Source organism: Tupaia chinensis, unplaced genomic scaffold, assembly GCF_000334495.1.
Source record: "Tupaia chinensis unplaced genomic scaffold, TupChi_1.0 Scaffold138910_1, whole genome shotgun sequence".
Lineage (NCBI taxonomy): Eukaryota > Metazoa > Chordata > Mammalia > Scandentia > Tupaiidae > Tupaia > Tupaia belangeri.
Window position 1 is genome coordinate 123,959 of NW_006198801.1, and position 10,937 is coordinate 134,895.

General features: G+C 40.3%; 2 pseudogenes; one reads left to right on the forward strand and one right to left on the reverse strand.

Moving 5' to 3' along the window:
- Positions 1–1,031: 1,031 nt before the first annotated feature.
- On the reverse strand, positions 1,032–1,559 carry LOC102468131 (elongation factor 1-beta pseudogene; annotated as a pseudogene).
- A 4,779-nt stretch (positions 1,560–6,338) lies between these two features.
- LOC102481501 (TATA-binding protein-associated factor 2N pseudogene) lies at positions 6,339–8,145 on the forward strand (annotated as a pseudogene).
- Positions 8,146–10,937: the final 2,792 nt, after the last annotated feature.

The following is a 10,937-nucleotide window of genomic DNA, read 5'->3' on the forward strand; positions in this document are numbered from 1 at the left end:
TTTTTTTTTCTTTTTTTGGAGAGGTTTTTGCTATAGGGCATGTGCGCTCGCCAGACAGAGAGAGAGAGAGACAGAGAGGTAGAAAGCGAGAAATCACCCCCCAGGGGGGATGGTCACGCTGCAATCCCTTCTCCTCCATTTTCCCCTCGGGATCTTGGGCACGCACACACACACGCCCGGCATGAGTTTAAGCCACTGGGTTGGGGATGCGAACCACAATCAACTACATGGGAGTCCAGCAACATAGCCATTATATTAACTGCTGGTCCCTGTTTTCTTATTTTAAGGATTGTTGTCTTGTCTTGAGCTGCAGATAGGTTCATATACCTACTATTTGAACAGAATCCCAATTTGTTTCCTGGCTTTAAGTTTTAAGCATATTTCTTTAGCATTTCTTTGATTTATTAAAATTAAATCTGCTGCTCTTGAAATTGAAAAATATAGTAAAAAATACAAAATTAATAACCATAGTGAACTATATAACATCAGCTAGGTCTAGGTGCTACCTTATAGTATATTCATTCTATTCAGAGTTTCATGCCTTAAGTCAGACATGTATTCCTAGATATGTATATATTAGCAGAACTTGCTGTTGAAAGTAGTTAGATTATTTAAGAAATTTTGTGAATCAATAAAATGTGGGGGTGGGAAGGAATGGAAAACAACTGTGGACACCTGAGATATTGTGGGAAGAGTGTGGGAAATGGCAGAGAGTGAGAAATAGGGGGGAAAATATATATATATATGAAACTAGAAATGGAAAATTATTGACAATAACATGAATGATTAAGCTACTATGCAGCATCTTCTGGATGGGAAATTACATTTTGTATGCTGTGACAAAGCTCAGTGAATAAATGTAAATTAATTAAAATTAAATAAATAAAGATAAGCATTTTTTTTTAATCTACAAATGAAACTTCCATATGACCCAACAATCCCACTTCTTGGTATCTACCCAAAGGACAGAAGAATTCTTAATCAAGAAAGTACTTGCACATCGATATTTACTGTGTCATTAATCACAATGGCTAAGACATGGAACTAATCCAAATGCCCCAGACCAAGCCATCTGCTTGAATGCTTTTAACACACTCCTCTAATTTTGCCACATCTGTCTCGTCATCCCAAGATGAAAGACTTGGCAACTACTGTGGGGTTTTGGGATTTCTTTAATTCATACTGTGCAAGGTATTCTTCCCTTAGCCTCTTTTCTTCTTCACTTTCCTCCTCCTCGTCAGATCCAAAGAGATCAATGTCATCATCATCATCTTTACTCTCGGGAGCTCCACATCCTGTGGTGTCTTCCACATTGGCAGGGCCATACTTGCCCAAATCTTTCTTCATTGCTGGCAGGCTGGCCTTTTCCTCTCATAAGACTTGATGTGATTATACCAACAGAGAGCATGACACAAGTTGGCTGGCGGTGGATTGGAGACTACTTCAAATACTGCCATGTCTGCTTGTGATGGAACATACCCCTCAATGTAGCTCTTGTCCACCAGGTAATTGTTGAGTACCTGGAGGCTAGTGGGGCTTTTCAGATCTCCAAAACCCATGGTGTGAGCTGTCTCTGAGAGCTGGGTAGCAGCTGTGAAAAAGAGCACAGGCAATCCAAACCTGGCGCTACCAGAAAAAAAATAAATAAAAGGCCCCAGCATGATTTTTCAAGCCTCTAAGTTTGGGACTCAAACCATGGTCAGTCATGTGGGAGTCTGGTGCCTTAACCACTATTTCCTGCTTGTTCCCTTCTGGCAAAAAATAATTGTTAATTTAATTTTTTAAAAATATTATTACCTTTAATTTGAACAGGGAGAGAGAGAGAGAGAGAGAGAAAGTGAGAAAGCAAGCCATCAGGTTCAGGACTCAAACTGCAATTGGCCATGTAGGAAGAACATGCCCCAACCACCATGCCATCTGCTGGTCCTCTGGCAAAATATTTTCTAAATTTGGGTGAATCTAATTTTCAAATTCTCCTTTAGGAGAAGAGTGTATAAATATTTCACAGTTCTTCAGTCAACTCTGGTGTCAAGTAAATTTCTCTATAAAAGTAACAAATTTTGTCGAAATTTTCATATATGATAAAAATGCCCATAGTAAGACCAGCAGGTGGCATGAGATTAAGGTGGCCGAATCCTATGTGGTCTATTCTATGGTTGAGTCCTGGATGTGGCAGCCTGAAAATCACGCTTGGCATATATGCATGCATGCCCAAAATCCTGAGAGGAGAATGGAAAAGGGATTGTGGCATGATCATCTCTGCTGGGAGGTGACTTCTCACTTTCTTACTGTCTCTAATGAGCACACATATCCTATAGCAAAAACAAAGTACACACACACTCACAAGATCATAATACTTTCAGGTTTTTAAATTGAGATGAAATTAATATAACATAATAATCATCCCATTTAAAGTGTACTTTCAATGGTTTTTAGTATAGTGACAAATTTGTGCATCTACACTAATTCCACACTTTTGTCTCCCAAAGATACAGTCCTTTTTAGTATAAAAAAATAATAATTTTAGTATTTCATTCACAATGCTGTTAATTTGTATTAACACTGATTCCACTACTAGACTAAAATTTATCTTTTTTTTACATTTAACTTTTTTTTCTTAGTATTAAAATGTGATGCTAAGATATTATTATTAGGACCAGCACATGGCAAAACGGTTACATTGCTGGACTCCCATGTAGTTGACCATGGTTCATGTCCCAGACCTCATGACTTAAAACTCATGCCAGAAGCGTGTGTGAGCATGCCAAAAGTCCCAAGAGGAGAATGGAGAAGGGATTGTGGCATGGCCATCCCCCCTAGGGGGTGATTTCTCGCTTCTATCTCAGTCTGTCTGGTGAGCACATGCACCTTATAGCTAAAATCTCTCCTTAAAAAAGATATTTATTATTACACCTAAGTTTAAAGTTTATATACTTTGGCATCTCACTCTTATATGGTTAAGGAAAAAGCATAAAGAACGTTTCAGAAAACTATGAGATCTTTTGTTTGAGTGTGAGTGTGTGCATGCATATATGTTATGTAGTATGCCTGTGATTAAAGGTCTTAAGGAATTCCATTCAATTTTCTTAAAAAAATGTTTTTAATTTCAAGAAAGGTAGTTTTAGCTTTAATACATCAAAATAAAAAAATTTTAAGAGAACTTTGCTTAAGACTTAAAGCCAGGAAACAGGTTAGGGTTCTGTTCAAATAGTAGGTACATGGATCTGTTCGCAATTCAAGAGAAGACAAAAAACCTTAACTCTGGAAGACAAAGCATAGAAGAAGATCAGTAATGTTTTAGTCAAAAGTCATAAAATTCTATTTCACCAGTTCAGACTCATGTACTTAATCTATCTTCTGTTGTGGTCTGATCTTTCCGTTTAAATACTGGAAGATAATGTTCAACTCTGAACTTGTCCCTACCATTAGGCTGGACATTTTCTTAGTTGCTTTAGAACTCCTATGCCTGTGCATCTTACTTTAGGTTTCCTGAGATAGCATTCCCTTCAGAACTTCTTGGTCGGGTGTCAGTAAATTCTTTCAGGTTTTGTTTATCTGAGAATGTTCTTGTCTTCTCTTCCCATATGAAGGATAATCTTTCTGGATATAGTATTCTTGGTTGAAATTGTTTTTTCACTCAACACTTTGAGCATATTTTTCCATTCTTTCCTTGCTTGCATTGTTTCTGATGAGAAGTTCACTTTTAGCCTGATGAGATATCTTTTGTAGGTAACTTGATGTTCCTCTCTTGCCAATCCCAGTATCCTGTCTTTGTTTGTGGGTTTGGTCAGCCTGGTTGTAATATATCTTGGAGAAGATCTTGATTTGATCCTATTTGGGGTTCTTCGTAGTTCTTGGGTATGGATATAAGTTTGGAAAGTTTTCTTCCAGGATTTTATGGAAGAGTGCCAGGACCTGCTCAGCTGAACACGTTTTTCTCAGTAGTGAAGGCTGTGGATTAGAAATAGGGACCAGCAGTTAGTGTAATGGCTATGTCGCTGGACTCCCACGTAGTCGGCTGCAGTTCAAGTCCCGGACCCGGTGCCTTAAAACTCATGCCGGCGCGTGTGTGTGCCCAAGATCCCTAGAGGAGAATCGAGGAGAATCGAGGAGAAGGGATTGCGGTATGGCCATCCCCCGTGAGGGATGATTTCTCGCTTTCTATCTCTGTCTCTGTCTGTCTGGTGAGCGCACAAGCCCTATAGCAAAAACCTCTCCAAAAAAATAAAAATAAAAAAGAAATAAACACAGTAACAAACACACAGACACTCGAGTATAGAAAAATGAGGATCCGGTGGGCCCAACTTCTCTGGTGGAGATGTCATGACCCAGAACCAGCCTCAAGTTTATTCTTTTAAAGGGCAGAAAATGGGGTAAGAGGAAATGGAGTGCAAAGAGAGTGGGAGAAAAGGAAATGGAACACAAAACCAGTTGTTTTTGGATGTAAATCATCTAAAGATGTAAAATTGTGCCATTTAATTTCTCTGATCTTTTTGGGGCAAAATCTGATAAACACATGTAGCTTCCTTTAGCCTCAGGTAAAGGAAGTAGTATTGGGTTTCTACAACAACAGGCAGATAACTGATAACAAGAGGCAGATAGAGTCTTTTTTTTATGTAAATGCCTTCAATAGCCATTGCTAGAGTAACTCACAGAAGCACATTTCTGCATGCATGCGTCCAAAGGTCACACCATGTTTTCTCAGATTGCCAATCTCCACAGAATAGATTATCAATACCCTTATTAGTCTTGTCACCTTCTGGGATACTGATTATTCAGATGTTTAGATGTTTAATGGTGTTTAGTATTTTTTGTATATTATTCTCATTTGGGAAGGGGGCTATTTTCTCAATTTTCATGGTGGATTTTACTAGTCCAGCAATTCTGTCTTCTACATCTGAGATTTTATTTTCCGTATGATCTAGTCTGCTTTTAATACTTTCAAGGGAGGTTTTGACTTCCTGTATCATAGCCTCCTCTCCAACAGTTCCATTTGATTATTTTTTATGGTGTGAATATTCTCTTTCAGCTCTCGCAAGAACTTCCTCACCTCCTGGAACTCATCAGCTCTTTTCTTCTAGAGTTCATTATCTCTCTTCTCTTCCAGCTTTGTCAGCTTTGTCACTATGAATATTCCAAATTGGTTTTTTTTGAGAGGTTTTTGCTATAGAGCACGTGCACTTGCCAGACAGACAGAGAGACAGAGAGACAGAAAGCGAGAAATAACACCCTGGGGTGATGGTCACACTGCAATCCCTTCTTCTCCATTCTCCTCTCGGGATCTTGGGTGCCCACGCACACGTGCCCAGCGTGAGTTTAAGCCACCAGGTCCGGGACACGAACCACTGACGTGGGAATCCAGCAACATAGCCATTACACTAACTGCTGGTCCCAATATTCCAAATTCTTTATCAGACATTTCTGTGAGTTCCATTGTACTGTCTGTGGATGAAGAGGAGTTATTCTTTTCCCATGAGGGAGAGGTATTTTCTTGGTTTCTTATATGTATTGTGCCTCTGCAGTGATTTCTAGTCATCTGATGGGTTAGTCATTTCTTCCAGATTTCTAGAAGTTCAACTGGAGTGATCAGAGGTGCACAGGAGGAGGTGATCTGCAAGCTCTTTGCTGTTCCATTTTTCTCTCTTTGTGCCACGGATTCGGTGGGAATTGAGAAATAGTTGACTCTAATAGTATTTGGATGCTTGGCAGTTTCACTTAGACTTGTCTAGACACTCAATGTGTGGAGGCTGAGCAACAAAGTGATGAGGTAAAAGAAAAAGGATAGGAAACAGAGAGAGAGAGGAAAAAGAAAAAACCAAACAGATAAAAAAATTATTTATTTTTAAAAACAAAAGATGAAAACTGCATGTCATGTTCCAAAGCACTAGATCTCAGCTCTCATGGTGGACTCAGTCTTCTGAAGGCCTACCCTTTTTGCCTCTCCTAAAAGGGAAGGAGGAAAGAGGAGGGGATTATTAACAAGATAAAGGAAGATTTCAGAGCCAAGAAAATACTTTACCTTAAAAAATTAAAAAAAATTAATAAAAAGACAGAGACAGAGAGATAGGGAGAGAAAGAGAGAAGGATAGAGGGGTCTCTACTGGGGAGACTTCTCAGCAGAATATCTTCATTTCTCTTATTCCCTGAAAGGACTAGATCTCAGCTTTTCTTCTCTTCAATTTGTTTTATGAAAAAGAGCACTCATGGGCCTAGCAGATGGTGTAATAGTTATGTTGCTGAACTCTCATGTAATCAGCCACAGTTTGAGTTCCAGACCCAGTGACTTAAAACATGATGGGTGCGAGTACAACTCCAGCCACTGTGCCTCCTGGGTCTGGTATTCCTTGTTCTTGCGGGGCCCTGGGGCTCCGCACCATGGCCATTAGTCATATGTTAGATTCTGGAAATTACGGTCAGTCTCGGGGTGAGCAGCAGTTATTCTTCCTATGGGAATCAAAGCAACCAACCAAGGATATGGATAAGCAACACAAAGCTATTCGGGCTATGAGAAAACAACTGATTTGTCTTAGGGATAGAACTATGGTGGTTACTCCAGTTATGGACAAAACAAGTCAGGTTATTCACAGTCTTATGGTGGTTATGAGAATCAAAAAGCTCTTATGGGCATCAGTCGTATAATAACCTGGGACAACAGAGCACGGAATCATCAGGAGGTCAAGGTGGAAAAGCACCTTCTTATGACCAATCAGACTATGGTCACAAGATTTGTATGATCAGTAGTCAGGCTATGATCAAAATCAAGGCTCATATGATGAGCAGTCAGATTATGATCAGGAACATCATTCTATAATTAAAGACAGCAGTCTTATTCACATTACAGCCACCACACACAAGATGACTGTTGTGATATGAGTAGGTATGGAGAATAATAGAGGATATGGTGGGTCACAGGGAGGAGGTAGAGGGCATGGGGATATAACAAGGATAGAAGAGCTCCTATGACAGGATCAAGTGATGATTACTGCAGTGGCTTCAAAAATTTTGGTAGTCACAGGGATTATGGACCCAGACCAGATGCTGATTCAGAATCTGATAATTCAGATAACAACACAATCTTTGTGCAAGAACTTGGGGAGGGTGTGTCTACAGATCAAATGGGAGAGTTCTTTAAACAAATAGGAATTATCAAGACAAACAAGAAGACTGGAAAATCAATAACAAGTCTTTACACAGACAAGGATACAGGAAAGCCAAAAGGAGAGGCAACAGTGTCATTTGATGACCCTCCATCAGCTAAGGCAGCCATTGACTGGTTTGATGGAAAAGAATTCCATGACAACATCATTAGAGCATCTTTTGCTACTAGAAGACCTGAATTCATGAGAGGAGGTAAAAGTGGAGGTGAGCATTGAGGCCATAGAGGATATAGAGGTCATAGAGGCTTTCAGGGGAGAGGTGGAGACCCCAAAAGTGGTGACTGAGTTTGCTTCAATCTGTCATGTGGAAATATAAACTTTGCTTGAAGGAATTCCTACAATCAATGCAATGAGCCTAGACCAGAGGACTCTCACCCTTCAAGAAGAGATTTTCATGGGAGAGGCTACAGTGGAGAGAGGGACTACAGAGGTTGTGAGGGCAGAGGTGGAGACTAAGGTGGCTACAGTGGAGACAGAAGTCAGGGTGGTTATCGTAGAAACAGAAGTAGTGGCAGTGGCTATGGTGGAGACAGAAGTGGGGGTGGCTATGGTGGGGACAGAGGTGGCTATGGTGAGGACAGAGGAGGTGGCTATGGCAGAGACCGAGAAGGTGGTTATGGAGGTGATTGAAGTGGCTATGGTGGAGACTGAGGAGGGGGCTATGATGATCAAGGCAGCTATGGATAAGATTGAAGTTGCAGGGTGGGGGGGAGGATTGCTATGGAGGAGACTGTGGTGATGGCTACGGTGGATACTGAAGTGGAGGCTATGGAGGAGACAGGAGTGGTGGGGGCTATGGAAGAGACTGAAGTGGGGCCTATGGAGGAGACAGAGGTGGCTATGGAGGCAAAATGGGAGGAAGAAATTACTACAGAAATGATCAGTGCAACCAACCATACTGATGACTGTTTTGAATGTACCTTTGTCTCTGACATGATCCATAGTGAAATTGCCAGAGTTTTGCCTGTTGCTTTCCTCGTGGCCTCTTCTTGGGTAGTGAAATTAAGTGACATTTGGTTTTTTATTTGGGTGGGAAGGCTGGGACAGTTTTTCTTTTAGAAATGTCCATTGAAATTTCCCCCTTTACTTGCCAACCTTCTTCCCAACTCTTGAAGCTAAGTACATTGTTAAATACTGGCAAAATGGGAAGTGTTTTGTAATACTGCAATAAAGTCTGCTTGTTTTGTGGGGGAAAACAAAATAAAACAAACAAACAAACAAACAAAAAAACCCGAAGAGTGCATGTGCGTGTATGCCCAAAATCCTGAGAGGAGGATGGAGGACAGAGGACTGTGGCATGGCCATCCCCCCTTGGGGGTGATTTCTTGCTTGCTTTCTCCAGCAAGTGCACATGCTCTATAGCAAAAATCTCTTAAGAAAAGTAAAAGAATGTTTGTGGGAGGCTGCGCACCCAACGAGTCTGCCGAGGTTTCTCAGAGAGCAAACAATTGCCATGATTGGTTCCCTTCAAAAAACCTGACCTTCGAAACTTTGCTCTGATTGGCTACTAGAATCCCTCAAATTTGCATATCTGGCACCTCTTGATTGGTCCAAAAGCAACCAATCATAACCCACTGTTTACAACCAATCACAGCCCACCGTTTACAACCAATCACGGCCCACCATTTACAACCAATCAGGGCCCACCGTTTACAACCCACCAGCATGTATATAACCACGATGCCTGGCCCACAGTAGCCAGATGACACAGATGACCAGGAAGGCAATGATGACCAGGAAGACAATGACTGAAGAGCCTGAAGAGCTGAAACACCGCGCAGTCTCCAGACGACCCTGAAGATCTTGAAGAGCTGACACTGCCATCGTCTCCAGACGACCTGGGAGACCCTGAAAAGCTGTGACACCACGTCGTCTCTGTGCTGCTCACGGTAGATGCTGTAACACTACACCGCTTGTGCCAGCTCTCACTCCTTCACTCAGGAAACCTGTTCAGCTGTCCCCCGGGGTCGGTACAAATGTTCATAAAATTAATTTAAATGCTTTTCAAGTTCATATGACTTAAGTAAATAAGCCGGCTTCAAATACAGTAAAAGAAAAAGAATTTAATAAGTGAAGATCTTCATGGTTTCCAACATACATTTTGTCCAAAGTTTTTTATTGAGAGGCAAAAAGCATGTTTATCTTAATATGGTTGGCTTAATGAAACAGCTGGTTTACATGTTCTGCTATATTTTACATGGTGGATATCTAATGGGGAAATGGACTCATTACTAGCTTTTTATCACTTTAGTTTTGGTGTCCAGACACCAAGTTAACCCTTTTTCATCCCTAAAGTGCTTGGGAAACATTTAACTTTTAATGTGTCCCTCCCCAAATCAAATTCTAAATTAAGTTCTTTTACCTAAAAATAGCCATTGGATATTTAATGGGCCTCTGAAACATCCAAAAGAGGGGATCAATAGATAGCATAATGGTTACATTGCTGGACTCCATGTAATTGACTATGGTTCAAGTTTTAGACCCAGTGGCTTAAAACTCACACCAGGTGTGTGTGTGTGTGTGTGTGTGTATGTGTGTGTGTGTGCATGCTCAAAATCCTGAGAGGAGAATGGAGGAAAAGGAATTGTAGAGAGGAGAATGCAGAAGGGACCGAGACATGTCCATCCACCCAGGGGATGATTACTAGCTTTCTCTCTGTGTGTCTCTCCACATGCCCTATAGCAAAAAAAATCTCTCAAAAAAAAAAAATCCAAAAGAGAAATGTTAGAACTAATAAGAATTATTTTCCTATGTTAAATGATATGGGGAAACATTGTCAAATTGAGCAATTTTAACTTTATATTTGAGTTATTTATATGGGTATTACATGTGTGTATGTATGTATGTATGTATATATTTATACATGTATATGTTCCAAAATTATTTGAGATTCTCAGAAATCTATAGTCTGATACTTATCAGTCATGTTGTAGGGTATTTTAAATTGGTGTATATTACAGATACAGCTGAATTTCTTTTTCAGTTATAAATTTATTTTTTTATTTATTTTTTGCTATAGGGAGCATGCAAATCAACAACCCTGGGAATAGGAGAGAATTTTTGTTAACTGTGTCTCAGATAAGGGACTGATAACCAGAATACATAGGGAACTCAAGCAGCTTACCTGGAAGAAAATGATTAACCCAATTAAAAGATGGGGAAATGAGATGAATAAACACTCTCTAAGGAAGACATATGAACAGCCAAAGAGCATATGAAAAAATGCTCAACATCCCTCACTGTAAGGAAGATGCAGATCAAAACCACAATGAGATACCATCTAACTCCAGTCAGAATGGCATAGATTAAAAAAACAAATAATGATAAATGCTAGAGGGGATGTGGTGAAAGAGGAACACTCCTACACTGTTGGTGAGAATGTAAATTGGTCTAGCCACTGTGGAGAATGATATGGAGGTTCCTCAATGACCTTCAAATAGAACTACCCTACCATATGATCCAGCAATTCCACTCCTGGGTATCTACCCAAAGGACAGGAGAGCACTCAGTCGGAAAAGCGCTCACACATCTATATTCATTGCAGCCTTATTCACGATTGCTAACACATGGAACCAACCCAAATGTCCACAAACAAATGAATGGATTGAAAAAGTGTAGCACATATACTCCATGGAATACTATTCAGCCGTAAAAAAGGCCCTGGAATTTGATAGAAAGTGGACGAATATGGAAGATTTGCTGAGTGAAGCAAGTCAGGTTATGAAAGAGAGACATTGTATGTCTCCACTTAACATATACCGACTGTCTGCACTCTATGGT